Source organism: Sinohyriopsis cumingii, chromosome 15, assembly GCF_028554795.1.
Source record: "Sinohyriopsis cumingii isolate HCF-2022 chromosome 15, ASM2855479v2, whole genome shotgun sequence".
In the NCBI taxonomy this organism is placed as follows: domain Eukaryota; kingdom Metazoa; phylum Mollusca; class Bivalvia; order Unionida; family Unionidae; genus Sinohyriopsis; species Sinohyriopsis cumingii.
The window spans coordinates 73,545,012-73,565,197 of record NC_142975.1 but is presented as its reverse complement, the minus strand read 5'-3'; the positions used below and the strand labels follow the sequence as shown (position 1 = coordinate 73,565,197).

At 35.7% G+C, this 20,186-nt stretch overlaps 1 protein-coding gene across 1 annotated transcript in view; it reads left to right on the top strand.

The window, feature by feature from the left end:
* Positions 1-17,991: 17,991 nt before the first annotated feature.
* The window catches only part of LOC149782071 (sulfotransferase 1B1-like), a 33,404-nt gene continuing 31,209 nt past the window's right edge, over positions 17,992-20,186 (top strand). The window contains exon 1 of the mRNA XM_089933500.1: positions 17,992-18,252. The gene's annotated coding sequence lies outside the window, so the exon portion shown is untranslated. The remainder of the gene's footprint in view (positions 18,253-20,186) is intronic.

Below are 20,186 nucleotides of genomic sequence, written 5' to 3'. Positions count from 1 at the left end.
CTTTGTATAAACACTTTGTTTAGTTGCAAGCATTATTGCCGTAATTTAGGAGAGCTCTGTCGCATGCCAAATAACGGGGATATTGTCTGTCCGCCAGTTTTTCCAGATATCTGACTGTCCGTCTGTCCGGTACTATATCTCGTTGTAAGCCTCTGGTTGGAATTGTAACCCTGTGTGGTAAACGTCTGCGAGAGAATAAGAGTGTCATCGTTGACACCTGGGGTCCATGGGTGCGGGGTCAGAGGTAAAATGTACAAAAAACGTTTAATTAATATATTTCAAACCTTTTCTGATCAAACTTCACGACTGCAGTAGCAGTATGCGGATGTCTTATGTCGAATATGGATTTGGCATTAACACCAATGGAGGCAGAGGGTAAGTTGCGGATAAAGAGGGGCACGCGGAGTAAAAAAATTCGTTTCAAAGATCATAAGATTGGTTTCTGCTTCGTGTCATCATGGCTTTAAATATTTCACTTTTTTCTTTGGTTATAATTTTGTTTGCTTGTTTTTGTTTATTTGTTTCATTGTATTTGTTTGTTTTATTCTTATTGATTATGCGTCCTTGACGCTTGTGCACGAGTACTTGTAAAATAGTAACGTGTGTAAACTGGCTCAAATTTACATATGCTGAAGATGAGTATTTTTGTAGCTCAGCTGGTAGAGCGTCGGACTCGTAGTCCAACGGTCTCGGGTTCGATACCTGTCTAAGTCATCCTGTATCGACTACCTCAATGTGTCTTTGGGAAAACCACATAGATTCCATTCTTCGGCATGATAGAGACAACGATGTGCCAAAAACGCTATAAAAACCAACAAAAAAGCAAAAATAAATCTTCTGCCAATAGTTACGAATTGTCATCTTTACGATTTTCTTTATTTCAAAATATAATCATCGTTAAAAGTTTTCACAATTACAGTCATTTTCAGATTTTTATTTGTAATTTTTTAAAGGTTTACATAGAGATACGAAATGGGGAATAAATTAAGTTACTTTGGATGTGCTCTGCATTTTATTCCTAAACTTTTTCTGAGATTTGAATAAAATATATATTGGGCTTTAGTAATCTATGCATATTTTTCATTAAACAATTATATGTCTATTCCACTGTATCTAACTTCACGAAGTATGACATTTCAAAATTCTCTTTTTACGCGATTTTGATTCCCATGCATGTTTATATATCGCATTACCTTTTGGGCTAGAATTTATTGTAACGCACCTGGCGGGATTAGCAGGTGTAATAATGTAAAAATATGTACCTATGTACACCCTCGCTGCATATCAAATAGTCTTTCTTCCTTTGTCACAGGCAAGTTTCGGATGGTTTCAACAGTGCGTTTCGCTCATGAACACATGCGTCTTTTACACGCTATGTATATGCTGTTCTAAATATAATCATGAAACATAGTGAAGAGATACATCATGAAGATCACTGCTCCATCGTTGCAGAAGTAGGTCATCATGACCCATATTGCACACTTCACTAACCTAGCTAAATTTGTGTTGTTGTTGTTGTTGTTGTTGTTGTAGGGTTTAACGTCATTTTTCAGCACACGATAGGTTATATATGGCGGCCAGATTTAATGGTGGAGGAAGATCCCGGGAAAACCCGGAAAGAACCACCGACCCACGAGAAGCTACTGGCAAGCTTTCTCACATACCCACATTAGCCAAATCCGAGACTAAAACCCACACAGAAAGAGGTAAGATGGCAGTGATCCGTAACGGAGAGCGCTTTAAACCACTCTAAATGTTTAGTTTCTTAAGTTCATTGATTGGGTTCTGTTTATGTTCAAATCACGAAACCTGAGAACTGGATGCACCTCAGTTTGTACTACATTCTTTCAAGCAAAGAAGGTCACTATGCAGTGCAGTTCATGTTGTACTGACACAGATTCAGTATTTGATGTTAGCTCAAATCAACAATAGATTCTTTCTATGCTGTGTGTAGCCTGGCCAACACAGAAGACCCCATCGGACAGTAGCAGTTCGAGATAGGGATAAATATGTTTATTTAATGCTAAAGGTTCCATATTGTGATATATATATATATATATATATATATATATATATATATATATATATATATATATATATATATATATATATATATATATGTGTGTGTGTGTGTGTGTGTGTGTGTGTGTGTGTGTTTTGTGTCAGATATGTATCTAATATGCCCAGTGTAGGTATGCATCTGTGTATCTATCGGTCCGTATCTGTCTGTCTTTCTATGTATCTATCAATCAGTTTTTATCTGTCCGTCTTTCTGTGTATCTATATATCGGTCTATATATGTCCGTCTTTCTATAAATCTCTATCTACCGATCCATCCATCTGTCTGACCATCTATCTATCTATCTATAGAGCTATCTGTCTGTCTGTATCTGTCCGTCTTTATGTGTATCTAATAATATGTATATATCTATCGGCCTTTATTTGTCCGTCTTTTTATGCATCATTTTGTACACGTGACTTTAATCGTACCGCATATGTTATCTTGACCGTAATGTTCCAACATTATACACTACATGGGGTAAGTTAAGATAATAAAATCCCGTGATCTACATTCTTTCATTGGCAGTGTGTACTCTCAGTCCCAGGTCAAAATGCAGTGAAGCTATGAGTTTATTGACCTCACTCCCTGAAAGAAATTGGGACACTTCTAAATATAACTTGTAAAGAGGTTAATACCCTTTGCAGTATTGGAAATATGTAATGAACGTGGATCGTGTAGCTAGTTATACCCAGATCGAGTTCATTTAGGAGCATTGTTATGTACAAATGTATCCATACGCGCTTTGCAAGACTTTAATTCGAATTTTCCTTTATGGGGCAGGGGCCAGTTTTTATGTACAAATTTAAAGCCGCAGTCAGCGATCTCGTATAAAAAATCATAAAAAATCAAATACACATCTGAGGTATAAAACAGGTCCATATTTTTGGATATCTATATTAAAACAAAACATAAGAATATTATCCACTTGACCAAAGAAGTCAATGGCTGTTCAAAGCAGAAGTTTATGCACCCCAACCCAAAATTTCTACCTGCAATTTCATGTCCGAAGGTCATTTTTGACACCTGGTGATGCTCACAGTGCAAACACAAGCCCTTTTCTTAGACGACAATTGTGCAAGAAAGTGTGTACTAAACAGGCTGATGCAACTGAAAATAGTTGTCATCCAAGCCTTTTTTTGAGATATTCTACTTGCCCCAAACCCACGTGTCTATTGCTATGGAAGCTAGCTCTTCTTCCTAGCCGACTATTGGTATTTCACTATCAACATACTGCAGAGTAACTGTGGAAGGTGTACATGCCTGACATCAATTTCAAGAACAGCACAAGCTTAAAACACCTAGCTCACATGTATATCGATATCTTTAAACAATAATAGCTGTAAAAGTCACACCATAGCCTTAAGTTAAGAAATTAGTCAAGGCCAATTTACGAAAGTGGACCCTGCCACTTTAGAGAAATACACGACTGCGCTTGAAAACGTTCAAAGAAAAGATTATCGTAACAACAGCAAGTATTTATATGGAGGCTAATTTAACAAAATGTATATTTCAGAATATGGACAAATTAGGCTAAACTCTTTATGTGTGTGTGTGTGTGTGAGAGAGTTCTTCGATAAAATTATACACTAACAGAATTATAGAGATTTTGATTATATTTTTTATATTTTATTTTTGTAATTACACATTCAAAGTCTTCGTATTATTTAGAAAAAATGAGGATTCGGGTTATAACACATGGAAGCTATACATATTCTAATACATATAAACAATACATATTCTAACACAAGTAAGGGATACAGGTTCTAACATATGCATGGGCTACATGTTCTATCACATGGAAGTTATACAGATTCTAATACATAGAAAGTATACATATTCTAACACATGTATGGGATACATGTTCTAACATATGCATGTGATACATGTTCTATCGCACAGAAGTTATACAGATTCTAATACATTAAAAGTATACATATTCTAACACATGTATAGGATACATGTTCTAACATATGCATGGGATACATGTTCCATCACATGGAAGTTATACAGATTTTAATACATAGAAGTTATACATATTCTAACACATGTATGGGATACAGGTTCTAACACATGTATGGAATACAGGTTCAAACACATGTAAGGTATACATGTTCTTGAATGTAATATGGCATACATTTTCTATGACAAGTATGGGATAAAGGTTGTAACACATGTACAGGATACAAGTTCTAACATGTTCTGGCATATATATATATATATATATATATATATATATATATATATATATATATATATATATATATATATATATATATGGGATACAGGTTCAAAAGGTATACATGATCTGGCATATATATGGATACAGGTTCAAAAGGTATACATGTTCTGGCATATATATGGGATACAGGTTCAAAAGGTATACGTGTTCTGGCATATATATGGAATACAGGTTCAAAATGTATACATGAATCAGAGGATTTATTACTTCATGACTACAGCTTCAAGTTATGATAAAGAAATAAAGAAAGTGAAATGATGAATGATAACACTAAGGTTTATATATGTATTACGTAGAATTTGTACTATTCCCACCAGTAGTGAGAAACACACACACACACACACACCTATGTACTATTCCTCTGGGTTTGTGCTTGGTGTTTTGGGTGGGTGGGTGGGGTACCATATTTCTATGTAAGTGTACCAGGTTGTTGTCATCGGATGGATATTATATTAATGGATACGTTGGAAATAAACAATTTAAATAGGAAATCACACATTTCTATTGTATTCGTATATAAACCGTAATCGTTGATACAATCATCTATCTCATTTTTTACTGGACAGTAAATAATTACGTTGATCATGCTTATATAATGAATATACCCTATTAGTACAAACATACATACATACATACTCATACATACATACGGTTCACCAAGTAGATAATGTTTACCTATCTATCTATCTATCTATTTGTCTCTGTCTGTCTGTCTATCTAACCATCCATCCATCTACCTTTCTGTCTGTCTGTCTGTCTGTCTGCCTGCCTGTCTATCAACCATTAATCATCTCTCCATGATGGACAAGATGGCCGCTATCGCTTAACTGGCTTGAAGCAGCTGTTCCGTTTTTTTGTGCCGTTTTCACGATATTTGTGCTTGTTGCCTGTTTTCATCTTCGTTATTTTGTTCATTATGTATTGGCTGTTAAATTCGTATGTGTTTCTTCATCTCCTTGTTTTGGAAACGAGAATAATTAGATTTTTTCTCAGCTGTCTCGCTCCACTGTTTTTGAACAAACCGCCATCACGTGATACTCGCCAGTCAATCCGTTTATGCTACGATGGACCCTCATTAATGGCTCTAAATGTTCACTCCTTGGCTCTCCACACCACATTGTGTTCTAGACTAAACGAACTGGGACTGCATTCATCATTAGCAAAATGTAAACAGAAGCGAAAAAAGAAACGTTGTTTCAAAGCTGGCCGGCGTAGAACAGGAAGAAGAATTCCAGTTATCTCCCTTATTTCGACACAACCATTAAAAAAATTTCGACCGTTAATTTAGATAACCTAATTCAAATCCCAATTAATTCGTCAACCTTTATGTCAACTATCCAAGAAATACCTCTGCGCATTGCATTATTCAATGCCCAGTCAGTAGGACCACCGGAAAAGCGCACAGAAATAGTTAATTTTATCAACGACGAAAATGTTGACATATTATTCTTAACAGAAACATGGCTAAAAACATCAGGCGATGAGCCCAAGTGTGCGGATCTAACACCCACTGGTTACTCCATCAAGTCGTTCCCCCGTAAATCTCGCTGAGGTGGAATTGCTGTCATCACAAAGAACTCCATGATAAAACGTCTTAACTACACCACAACATTCAATTTCGACCACACATCGTTTGAACTAGTCCAAACCACACTCACACTGGAGCAAAGGTCAGTCCATTGTTTCTGCCTATACCGTCCTCCTCCTAGCAGAAAAAACAAGCTGGCTGACTCTCTCTTTTTGGAGCAGTTTCCGAATCTCCTGCACTATGGAAATTCGATAGGTGGCAACCTGATTGTTCTTGGAGATTTCAACTTTCACTTTGACTGTCCGGAAACTCAAATACATCAAAACTCCTAGATTCCATTAATGTTTTCAACCTCAAACAGTCAGTTAACCAACCCACCCATAAACATGGTCACATTTTAGACTGGATTCTTCATAGACCCGATGATAACATTCTACGGTCCTCCCTGGTATCCCATGACCTTGCATCAGATCACCTCTGCATTATATGCCATCTTGACGTATCAATCCCTAACCCTCCACCTTTATCTGCTACTACCTCAGTATGATAAATATAACCAAATTAATGCACGACATCCAAGCTAACCTAACAACTTGCTTACCTCTTACCGCAGAACAACTCGATAACTGTCTGCGTTCATTACTTGACAAACATGCCCCAGTTACCAAGTGCAGAGTATCAATTAAAAAGTGTTCTCCATGGTATAGCAGTGTTAGGGACTAGCTTCGCACTGCTAAAAGAGACCGCCGTAAAGCTGAGAGGCTCTGGCTTTCCACCAGACTCACTGTTCATAAGCAAATCTATGAAGTCGCTAAGAAGAACGTCACAAATATAGTCCATGTAGCGAAATCAGCCCACTACACTACTAAGATCATGGAAAGCTCCAGCTGCAAAGAGCTCTTCGAGATTACTAACAAGCTAATGTGAAGGAACAAATCAACACCACTTCCAACTACCTTCTCTCCAGTCGACCTTCCGGACATGTTTGCAAATTTTTTTCCGTGACAAAGTACAAACCATTAGAGATAAGCTTGACACCACAATTTCAATTGACTCGTCGTCACCATACAGTTGGGATACAGAATTTGAGCGGCAACCATTAGTAGCATTTGAACCTGTCTCTATGGATTTCGTACGTACAATCGTGATAAAGAGTGCACCAAAGTCATGTGAACATGATCCAATTCCAACATCACTGCTGCTTGAGTGCTTAGATCCAGTATTGCCTTCACTAACTGATGTTATTAATACCTCTCTCTCAACTGGGGAATTCCCATCATTTTTCAAAACTGCTATTGTAAAGCCTCTGCTGAAGAAACCAACACTAGACCATAATGATTTAAAGAACTACCGCCCAGTTTCTAATCTCCCATTCATTTCAAAAATCTTAGAAAAGGTTGTTCTATCCCAGCTTGTATCTCATCCAATTTCAAACAGTCTTTTTAGTAATGTACAATCTGCATATCGCCCTTGCCACAGTACTGAAACTACTCTTCAAAAAGTAGATAATGACATTCTCTCTGCATTGGATAGCGGAAAGATTACAGTCCTCGCCCTCCTTGATTTGTCTGCAGTATCTGACACAATAGACCACCGTCTCCAGCATGTATTTGGCATTCATGATACAGCCTTACTGTGGTTCAAGTCTTACTTGGTGAACAGGACACAAATTGTATCTGCAAATGGAATACACTCAAGCCCACTTGATCTATGTTGTGGTGTTCCAGAGGGGTCTGTTCTTGCACCTGTTCTCTTCATTCTGTACACTCAGTCGCTCTCAAGTGTCATAGATCATCATTCAGTGTCTCATCAATTGTACGCTGATGACACGCAAATATACAAATCTAGCCACCCAACTGACGTTGATGCTACCATCCAAGGTGTAGAGAGGTGCATTTCTGATGTGAAATCATGAATGACTTGTAACAAGCTGCAGATGAATGATGATAAAACTGAGGCCATTCTGATCACAACACAAAGACTTTCTCATTCACATCCTTTACCTAAAACAATAAATATCAGCAACGCCAACATTATATTCACACAATCAGTAATAAACCTAGGTGTTACTCTAGACAGTACTCTCACATTGCACCAACATGTCATGAACATATGCAAGGCTGCATAGCTTGAGCTGAGACGCATCAGCTCAGTTCGCAAATATCTTTCAGTTGATGCCACTAAAACACTTGTGTGTTCATTAGTACTTTCAAGACTGGACTATTGTAATTCAATTCTGTCTGGTTCATCTCAATATCTACTCCAGAAACTTCAAAAGGTTCAAAACACAGCTTCTCGGATCATACTTAGAGTACCACAATCAGAGCACACCTCCCCGCTGCTCTGTACCCTATACTGGCTATCCATTCGATCCAGAATCAAACACAAAATTTGTTCTCTGTGCTACATTTCACTGTCGGACTCTAGTCCAACATACCTATCTGACCTCACCCATGTGTACACACCAGCAAGATACTTACGCTTCTCTTCTGACAATTGTATACTCATTATTCCAAGTATGAAAACAAAGTCATATGGACAGCGTTCTTTTGCATACCAGGGCCCAGCAACGTGGAATGAATTGCCAACTGAACTTAGACACAAAGACACAGTGATCACATTCAAGAGGGCTCTCAAAACTCACTTATTTCGACAGCAAGAAGAAACTTAAAGACCTAATAATGTTTCCTACCTGAAATATTCTCAGCATGTTTTTTATTTTTTTTTAATGTTTTTCTAATTTCATGTTGTTTGTTTTTGTAATAATATTATTATGTTTTTTATCTTATGTATGTTGTCTAATGTTGTAAAGCGCTTAGAGCTTCTAAAGGTTAGGCGCTATACAAAGTCCTCATTATTATTATCCATCACTATACTAACTTATCTATCTACTAGTAGATATCTATATATCAATCAATATATCTAACAGTTAGGCTGACTGACATTCCGCCCAGCACTATAATAACTTATATATGTATACTAGTAGATATCTATATATCAATCAATATATCTAACAGTTAGGCTGACTGACATTCCGCCCAGCACTATACTAACTTATATATATATATATATATATATATATATATATATATATATATATATATATATATATATATATATATATATATATATATATATATATATATATATAACAGTTAGGCTGACTGATATTCCGTCCATCTATTGATATATGAAATATCATCGTCATTTTTAAAGAAGTATTTTCATATTTGTTATTTTTAACTTTAGGTGTTTTGAGTTTCTTTTCCGTATTTATTATTGTAGAATATGGGATGACGACGGCTTACCTCTTTCTACTAGTACTGATGTATAATAACACACATAACATACAGTATTGGTGTATAATGACTTGCATAATATACAATATTGATATATAGGGACTTGCATAATGTACCATATTGATGTATAGGGACTTGCATAATAAATCATATTGATATATAGGGACTAATAATATACATAATATAATATACATATTGATGTATAATGACTTGATTTATATACATTATTGATATATAGGGACTTGCATAATACACAGTATTGATGTAGAATGACTAACATAATATACAATGTTGATATATAGGAACTTGCATATTATATCATATTAATATATAGTGACTTGCATAATATATCTTATTATATGCTCATTTTCTTCTCCGTTAACTTTACATTGTCAGAATCGTTCAGTATTACCCGATATTGAACCCGCGCGACAATACACATACAGCATTCACGTGCATAAAGGAACTACTTTCTATTGTAAACCAACAATGGACGCGGCTGCCAGCACTTTTGATTATACACAAATCATGTACACTCGCGTAAGAGGCTCTTTACGTTGTGGTTGTTTAAATTTGTTTCTGAATGAACTAAAACAGATGTTTCGTGGACTGCCACATACCAGCTGCTTTGTCACATTTCGCGTTGATACAATGTTTCGGATATAGGCTAGCTACAATATATAACAGACGCAAGATAAGGTCCTTACAAATAGCATACAAGTGACAAGTCATATACTCTCTTCTTTTTGCTGGTGAAAGAATGGCAAAATAAAATATACTTACAGTTTTACATCCTCAATTTCCTCAATTTGTACTTTCTTAGTTCTGCAAATCAGAATTACATGAGCCATGTCAAAGGTTCTCAATCTGGATTACACATTTCGAAATTGTACTGTAATTTCGATGATAAGTGCAATTACATCCTCCTTACTGCACTCAAAATGAAATAAGCATTAAATTCCATAGCGTCTTTTTGATAATTGCAATTGAAAGACTTCATATTTTTCCCACATTATGATTTCAAATATTCAATGACAGAAACAAAAACACATTTGCAGATGTCAAAACGCATAGCCCTAGCTTCGTCAGTCTCAAGTATTTCATGTGGAATTGTCACATACAAATCCAGTCCATAATCACGAAATTTACTAGAATCGAGAAAAATACCAAAATCTATTCATTCCAGATCAAATGGAAAAGTTGTTGCAATGCACATTCATTCACAATATGACTCCAAATTTCAATTTTAACTAGACACGCCATTTTCTTTCGAAAGTTATGTCGAGCGCGCGACTAAGTTCAAATTTATCTGGGCGGAGTTATGTGCGCATTAATAATGTTGATTTGTGTAATGATGAATATGCGCTTGTGTATTTAGTTTGGAATGCGGCAAGAAAGTATATGACTTGTCACTTGTATGCTATTTGTAAAGACCCTTTCCTGTGTCTGCTGTATTCTGTAGCTAGCCTAAATCCGAAACATTGTATCAACAAATTTAACGCGGAATGTGCCAAAGCAGCTGGTATGTGGCAGTCCACGAAACATCTGTTTTAGTTCATTCAGAAACAAATTTAAACAACCACAACGTAAAGCCCCTCTTACGCGAGTGTACATGATTTGTTTACAAATCAAAAGTGCTGGCGTCTGCGTCCATTGTTTGTTTACAATAGAAAGTAGTTCCGTTATGCACGTGAATGCAATATGTGCATTTACACGCGAGTTCACCATCGGGTAATAATGAAGCATATAATAATGATGAATCTTCGGTTATGTATTTATTTTGGATACAGCATAAATTAAATTACTTTGTTTATTGTGGTGTATTCTTTTTATCATTAAGCCTTAAGTATGAAAACAAAATAAGTATATAATAATATGGTTACTGCATTTGTATGGGAAAATACGAACTTGTTGTGTTGTTTTTTTTTTTTATAACTAATACTGTACTCTCAAGGTTGTGCAGTATTACTCGAAAATCTTGTTCATATTTTCCCATACAAATGGAGTAACATATAAACACTGATGCACAATGTCCTGGATAATAAACAATATTGATGTATAGGGACTTGCATAATACACAATATTGATGTATAGGGACTTGCATAATATACAATATTGATGCATAGGGACTTGCATAATATACAATATTGATGTATAGGTTGTTGTTGTTGTTGTGGGGTTTAACGCCATTTTTCAGCACGATAGGCTATACATGGCGGCCAGTATTAATGGTGGAGGAAGAACCCGGAAAACCCCGGAAAGAACCACCGACCCACGAGAAGCTACTGGCAAGCTTTCTCACATGCCCACATTGGCTGAATCTTAGACTCGAACCGCCGCAGACAGAGGTGAGATGGCAGTGATCCGTAACGAAGAGCGCTTTAGACCACTCGGCCACTCGGGGCCCCTTGATGTATAGGGACTTGCATAATATACAATATTGATATATAATCACCTGCATGATATAAAATAAAGTCAAGCACAATAATAATTTGTACGTCAATTTGGGCCAAAATTAATTTGACAAAAGTTGCTGCACATATTTGTTTTAATTGTTTAAAAATAATAGAATAACAGACTTGAAGAGATGTAAATATTTAAAATTGAAGCACTCGAAAAATAATTATCGTATTGAGACTTTTCGCGGTTATATATATATATATATATATATATATATATATATATATATATATATATATATATATATATATATATATATATATATATATATATATATAGATGGCATTTTTTGGTACGTAATTACTGTTTGAATCAAATACAATACCCTTATGTCAAGATATATAAAAGTCTCCGTACATCTTCCAAAACGGTTAGACATTTACAATTTTATTTCGGGGGAGAGGGGCGAAATACCTAATTTTAATGATAAAAATTTCACTGAAAACAGAGAAGTCATAAGAGATAAAGAGTCCGTTCATGGAAAATTTTGCTTTTTATATAAATGGAAACATGAGAATTTTCTCAGATTCAAGGAACTGGTCAAAGATCTCATTAAAAATATATCCCCTCAATTGTGTAAACCGTTTATCTTGATTAGAAAAAAAAAATTGTTGGCTTGTGGTCTCAGACATATAAATATTCGCCTTTGTTCTTTCGTGTTTCCGATACGATTGAAACTTTTTCGGGTAACGGCACTGTGCCATGCGTCATCTTCGGCCTTAAACAAAAACGGTGTGCGATGATCCGACGGACTAAAATAAAATCGCATTTATGACTTCTTCCATTTTGTGAAGCTAAAATAAGACATCATTATAATAGTATAATATACTGTGTGCAAAATCCTGAAACAATAAATGATTTGGAAATATGCAATCTTGTGTGGAAGAAGAGTATAAATAGATAAATAGATGATATTGTATACCCTTTATACTTTAATCTTCTTTTCTACATGCGACTAAACAATATATCCCTCGATTATATTGTAGGGACAAAGACCTTCGGTGTAGTCAACACCTTTTCTTTTATAAAAATAAATAATTCATTCATAACACTAGCCACGCAAATCTCGCAGCAGTTGGTGCGTCAGAGTAACTAAAGTGATACGTCAAAGTAATTAAGCACAGATTGATACGCCATAAATAGCAAATAAATACATTTAAAGCCTCGTGGATTTGATTTTGGGTAGTATTTCAATATCGCCTGGAAATAAGCGACTTACACTGTATTGATCATCATGTGACAAGAGCGCGATCATTTTAAGTGTACAGTATTGTGACGTAGTTTGCCTCAAAATACAATAAGCATCTTAATAGAATAGTTAACACACGGATCATCAATCATTCGGTTTAGAGGAGGGCAAAGTATTTTTATCTGATTCAACTGTGTGCCATGTTGTTCAATAGTTTAATTATAAATATATAATTTAATACTTTAAAGTCTATGTTTTAAGCATATTTTATTGAAAAGCTTGTGACACGTCGTTAAAATACGCATTCTATGTACCTTTTGTAAATAAAAATTGCTTAATATCTATCTGATGATAAACTGTTTCTGAATCTTCCTCAAGGACAGTGGCTTGCTTCTATAATTTAAAATTAGTGTACACTTGCTAATTGTACAGTGAGGTTTTGACTAAAAAATATTTATTTTGCTCATAAAAAATTTTTTTCAAAAAGATGTACAAAATACATTTTCGAATCCAAAGAAATTTCTTTTTACACTTTTTGATTAAAATGCACACAGTGTCATCCGATTCGATTTGTTGAAATACTTAAGTAATATAATTCTCCTTTGCATTTTACTATGGTCTGAGGAAGCGCATGGCAGCAACCAAGCTGGTGAGCTAGTTTTGCTCTACTCCTTTGTTCTTGAAGTCTCCACCCCCACGTGTCTATGATCATGATTTACTGCTTCCTACTTGGTTCAACATTTTCATAATTGTTTCCTTTCTCAAGATGTGTCTGTCTTTTTCACAAATGTCATCGCTTAAAAAAAAGCAAATTAAGAACTAGCATTCCACTTGCTTGCACTCAGTGATATAATATTCCAGTTTGAATGCTGTCGTTTTTCCTTCGATAATTTAGTCGAAGAGACAAATACCCTTTCGATCGATACCGGAGAAGATCTAATTCTCCAGGAAAGTAAAGATGAGACGCCTGGTCGCATATCAACTAAATGCATCTGGAAATAGAGCCGCAAATGAGATATTTTTAAGCATTAGAGTCCATCTCTCTCTCTCTCTCTCTCTCTCTCTCTCTCTCTCTCTCTCTCTCTTGTATTCTGACCGATCCGATGACCTAGCGTACGCCTTTTATGCGGGAGGTCGCTGGTTCGAGCCCCGACCGAGTCAAACTATGCTAACAGCTGCCTCGCCAGGCGCTCAGGCTGTATTATCATAAAGGGGTCTGTGTGTGTGTCTGTGTGGGTGTGGGTGTGATTTGGATTTTTAACGTAGATTTTTTAAATAAAAATTGCAGTCCTATCGCTACGATGTCTTCAGTGTGGCAGTTTATAGTGATGTCTAACAAAAGGCATCATGCCGCCAACATGTAGCATCATGTCCCCCCAGTCAAATTATCCTAAACTCTTAAAACTGAGCGCCTAGCGAGGCAGCTGTTAGTACCATTTTTATAAGTATTTGGCGTGACTGGCCGGGGTTCGCAACCACGATCTACCGCACCCGAGACGGACGTTTTATCCACTAGGCCACCATAGCCGTCGTGGTGCGTGTCTATTGTACAAGGCACCAGTGTATACGACAGATAATATAATTTTAGTCACTCGCCGGTTCGCGAATCAGATGTTAATGGAAAATACGTGTATACTCAATCCAACGTTTTACACTTTGTCTTTGGCGTCAAGAAACTTTATATTTATTTAGGGCAGTCTGCTCACTACATTGACCCGTAAGTTGTCAACATTTAGGCTAACTTGTTTAATTTCAGGACGCCTTGATAAATACAGATCATTAAATTGTCCACCGTTACGTAACTTATGTCTATACAGGGCGGCTTAAGAATGATTTTTCAATCAGAAACAGAAAATCAGTAAAAAAAAATTAAAAAAAAAAAAAAAAAAAAAAAAATAGAGATCTAGTCTTATTATAAAACACAGATATTAGTAGATTGACTCGAAACAAGCTCCTAATACAGACATGTCTATGTGCATGCCTGCAGTAGTACGAGTGTACGATCGTGCACCCAGAGCCCACCATACCGCATTCTTAGCGCCTCCAGGGCGATAATCTATGTTCCTGTATTACTTGCGGTCGTCTGTGATGCGGTTTCATCCTTTTCGTGGGTACGCATAAACTAAAGAAAATGCTTAATCGTCAATACAACCAAACAGTTTCCTATAAATCAGTGAAAGTACCCATTTGATGGATCAGTAAACGGGTGTATGCATATTGACGTAAAAAAGCAAAACGGAAGATCTCTGCGCACGTTTAGCCACGGGTGACAAATGAGCAGAGTGGATTGTCTTCCGTGGCTTGCGATGATGGACGGTCTTAGAATTTTATTCAGCTTCTATTAGGTGTGGTTTACGTGATGGATCGCGGCGAGGTGATGGCAAATGAACAAACGAATACCTGAGTAAAATAAAGAGTTGAGGAACACGTTTTGGTTGTAAATTTATATTGTTCGACATACCAAAGCTTTGTTTTATTAACATTGACTGCAAAATGTGTGGATCGATCATAAAATTATTCAATTTATAACACTCGTGCACACAAACGCGCAAACGCACACACACAATTGAAGCTCAAGTTGTATCTGAAAGAACATTTATCCAAGAGATGTGGCTGGAAAAAGGATGGTACATTGGGTATATTGGTATGTAAGGTAGTACACTGATTATATTGGAATGTTAAGTAGTATTTAGGGATATTAGTATGTAAGATGTTAAATTGGATATACTGGTATGTAAGTTGGTATGTTGTTAAGTAAGGCAGTATATTGTCTATATTTGTATGTATGGTGGTACATTAGCTATATTAGTATACAAAATGGTACATTGGTTATATTGGTATGTAAGGTAGTACATTGGGTGTATGTGTATTTAAGTGGTACATTAGGTATAATGGTATTTAAGGTGGTACATTAGCTATACTGGTATGTAAGGTTGTAGATTTGGAATGTTGGTATGTAAGGTGGTACATTAAGTATAATGGTATGCAAGGTGGTACATTAGCTATATTGGTATGCAAGGTGGTACATTAGCTATATTGGTATGCAAGGTGGTACATTAGCTATATTGGTATGTAAGGTGGTACATTAGCTATATTGGTATGTAAGGTGGTACATTAGCTATATTGGTATGTAAGGTGGTACATTAAGTATAATGGTATGTAAGGTGGTACATTAGCTATATTGGTATGCAATGTGGTACATTAGCTATATTGGTATGTAAGGTGGTACATTAGTATAATGGTATGCAATTTGGTACATTAGCTATATTGGTATGCAATGTGGTACATTAGCTATATTGGTATGCAAGGTGGTACATTAGCTATATTGGTATGTAAGGTGGTACATTAGCTATAATGGTATGCAAGGTGGTACATTAGCTATATTGGTATGTAAGGTGGTACATTAGCTATAATGGTATGCAAGGTGGTACATTAGCTATATTGGTATGTAAGGTGGTACATTAGCTATAATGGTATGCAAGGTGGTACATTAGCTATAATGGTATATAAGGTGGTGCATTAGCTATATTGGTATGTAAGGTGGTACATTAGCTGTAATGGTATGCAAGGTGGTACATTAGCTATATTGGTATGTAAGGTGGTACATTAGCTATAATGGTATGCAAGGTGGTACATTAGCTATAATGGTATGTAAGGTGGTGCATTAGCTATATTGGTATGTAAGGTGGTACATGAAGTATAATGGTATGTATGGTGGTGCATTAGCTATATTGGTATGTAAGGTTGTAGATTTGGAATGTTGGTATGTAAGGTTGTACATTTAGTTTGTTGGTATGTAACATGGTAGATTGGTTATATAGGTATGTAAGGTGATGTAGTGGTGTATATATTTGTATGTATGTATGGTGGTGCACTGAGTGTGTTGGTATTTACGGTGGTACAATGAGTATATTTATATGTTAAACGTGTATATAGTTTTTTCTTTTAATTCATTAACAAGCACATACGTCAGGTATTTCATTTGGCCATGCATCGTTAGTATTGCTAAAACTAACTTAAGATACCACAGCGGTCATTGACCCTTTGTTCAGATGCGTTGGCTAGTTGCCACAATTGATCGATACGTGCATTGAACAAGTGGTTCTAAGTACGTGATGTCACTATACCGTCATTGGACACTGCCACATGTGAGGTAGAATGGAATAATCTACCATGGTATTTAAAAACGCTTGAAACAATTCTCAGCTGCTAACTGGGTTAGAAAGATCTGCCCTAATTTACATTTTTGTAATTTTGTAACGCGACCAGATATTGGCACTCTGCTCGAATGAAACCCTATAAGTACACCAAGGAAGACACAACTGAACACAGAACAGTAAAGTGGAAGAGAAGACAATTTATCAAAGCGAAGTAAGTTCATTTCTTTTATTTATTTCTTCTTAACAAGAAAGGAAAGAGTGAGTCCAACCGAAAAGATAGAAGAGCAATCCTATGATCATTTTTTCCTCAGTTAGTATGGAACTTGTAGAATACATACATACATACATATATATATATATATATATATATATATATATATATATATATATATATATATATATATATATATATATATATATATATATATATATATATATATACATACATACATACATACATACATACATACATACATACATATATATATATACTTCACACGATGTCAGTTTAACCAATCGGAATGCTTGTTACAAAGGCTTAGAGAAATTATCCAGCTTGGTAAATCGCTATGTTAACTCTTCATGCGTATATATGCTTGAAATTTCAAAACTTGACGCACGAGTAAGACATCTAAATACAGTGGGGAAATTAAATTAAATTAATCAAGGTGCGTCAGAACGAATTTTAAGCATTATTAGTTGAACATTAAACTATTTTACAATTCATGAATTGTTAGTATTTTGTGTGCTTTTGTTTCTTTTAAATAACCACTTTAGTTATCTCGTTTACAACAACAATGTTGTAATTACACACATGAATTTAATATAAAACTTTTGTTTGCATAGTTACTTTTTTAAATATTGCAATCCACTAAAATTTCCTCTTAGGTGTGGAATTCGGAATATTATTGTCAATTACCTGTTGAATTATGAAACGAAATGAATGTGTCGGTGTTTACTTCTTCCTGGTCAGATGTATTCTGTAAACTAAAGCTATATTTGGAAGGCCTGTTTATTTGTGTCGTCTGCTGTATTGCACGATCGCAATTCCGCATGGGCATTGTGTACCTTTCTGGTCATTGCCCTCTTGATAACCGAGAAAGCTTCTGTGCAGTCATTCCTAAGGCAGTCGGCCATTTGTTAACATATACTTCTTGTAAGTTACCAATATGCATATGATAGTAACTTTGAACAATGATTTACTAATGTCCAGTGAAGCTTACTTGCAAACAATTCAAATATGGATTGTGCAACAGAACGGTTGGAAAGGACGTTAGAGTTTAAGGATTCATTGTGAATGATGATGTGTACAAATGTAAGTAGTTACTGATAAAACTGTCCGTTTTTCACTCTTTGTTTTGCATCCCATAATAATATTTGTATCAGCATGGCTTTTGTAAAATTTAATGTAAGTCCTTATAATTCTCAAAAAATAACTTTGGGTATATGCTTTGATGTACAAATTTAGATTTTGTACATGTATTCTTTTTGATAAATATAGTGTTAAGATTTAATGTAAAATCAAATGGCACATATTTTATGTGGATAAGTTTTCAATTATTTCAATTGCGGATGAGTTTTCTAAAAGAGAACCCATATAAATAGGTCCATGTCACATTTGCTGAAATAGGTTTACCAGCGTTCAAAAACTCACGTGACCTTGTGATATTTGTTATTATATGTGGCAACCTAACAACATTATATTAGGAAGAACATTACTTATTTTATTGCATCGTATTTTTATCTCGTCTTAACACAATCGGGCACTATAAGAAGAAATGTCTCCAATTTGAAGGCAGATGCACCACCGTCAAAAGCAGCGGGGTCGCCCTGTCTGAATCTGGCTGTCCAAGACTTTATGAAGAAAAAAATCGTTTTATTATGAATCCAATTGGCTGTTTACCATTGGAAACTACGTGACACAATGATCGACAGACAAAGTTCAAAAACTAATAGACCACCAGTCAATGCTAACTATTTACAGAGGGATTCTAATTAGCATATAAGTATTATGCGCGATCGACTATACTTTGTTTTAAACGGTTAGATAACTATGTTAAACCTACTCGAGCAGTCGTAACATGTGTAATCCCGTACTGGGGAACATCCATTCACAAAAGGAGGCCTTTCACGACGGGAAATTATGGAATACATTCCAACTGAATGGAACTGTCATATGGAGAGCATACGTTATCTAGGGCCAGATCCAGAAATATCGTGGGTGGAAAGGGCGGGGGCGTAAATAAGTAGGCTATGGGTTTGTAGCACGAAACTCCGAATGAACACGGGAGGGAGTAGGTTCTCAGTCGAGGTAGCTCCCGCATTTTAAGTGTGTCCAGTGCATATTTTTAACCATATAAATGTAAAGAAACTTACACTAGGGAACGTTCCGGTTGTTTCACGTTCACCACCACCCACCCACCCATCCACCAACCCCCCTACGGCCACAGATCCGACCCTATTTCTTCACAATTTATAATTTTGTTGTAAGTTGTCATAATATACCACATATGAATATGACCAGTCTATATTTTCTGGCACACGAGTGATCATATATTTGCAATAGATAGAAAACATACCTAACCTGAATTGTTGACAATCGAAATTATTAGAATGTGGTCCGATTGGTCAGACAGTCAAGCACGTCTTTAGAGAATCCTTAGGAACCATCCAAATCACTTTATTCTTATATGATTCATGCTAACAATAGTTTGCTGTGTATTTCTCCTTTTAAACCTGATTTGATTAAGAAAGCATCGCCTGTAAAAATACCATAGAAACACCACATCTCTACAGCGAATGGAGATTTACTACGAAAAAAACCCCAATGTATTATGTAATAATAGTATTGAGACGTTGTATTTTGTTTAGAAAAATCAGTTTTCAAAGTGTAGACCCGATATTGTCGTTGCAAACAATAGATGTAACTTATGGCCAGTCTTTAAATTGACTAGCTTTAGTTTCCGTTTCTGATGTTGAATAGTTACATTGTAGTTAAAGATTAAATTTTGTTTTTGCGGGTGGTGGGTGGTGGTGTCTGTTTGACCATTTTAAAAATGAGTTAAATGTTCCATAAAATATCTCGAGTCACTCATATATACACACATATATAAGCGATACAAACAATGGCAGCTACGGTTCTAAACTGTCAAAGTTCTCGGATTCAGATTTTGTTAACAACGGTACAGTTTTTGACAAGGTAATGTAGAAGGACTTTGTCTCCTGCAAGGTCCGAACTCCAACGTGTTA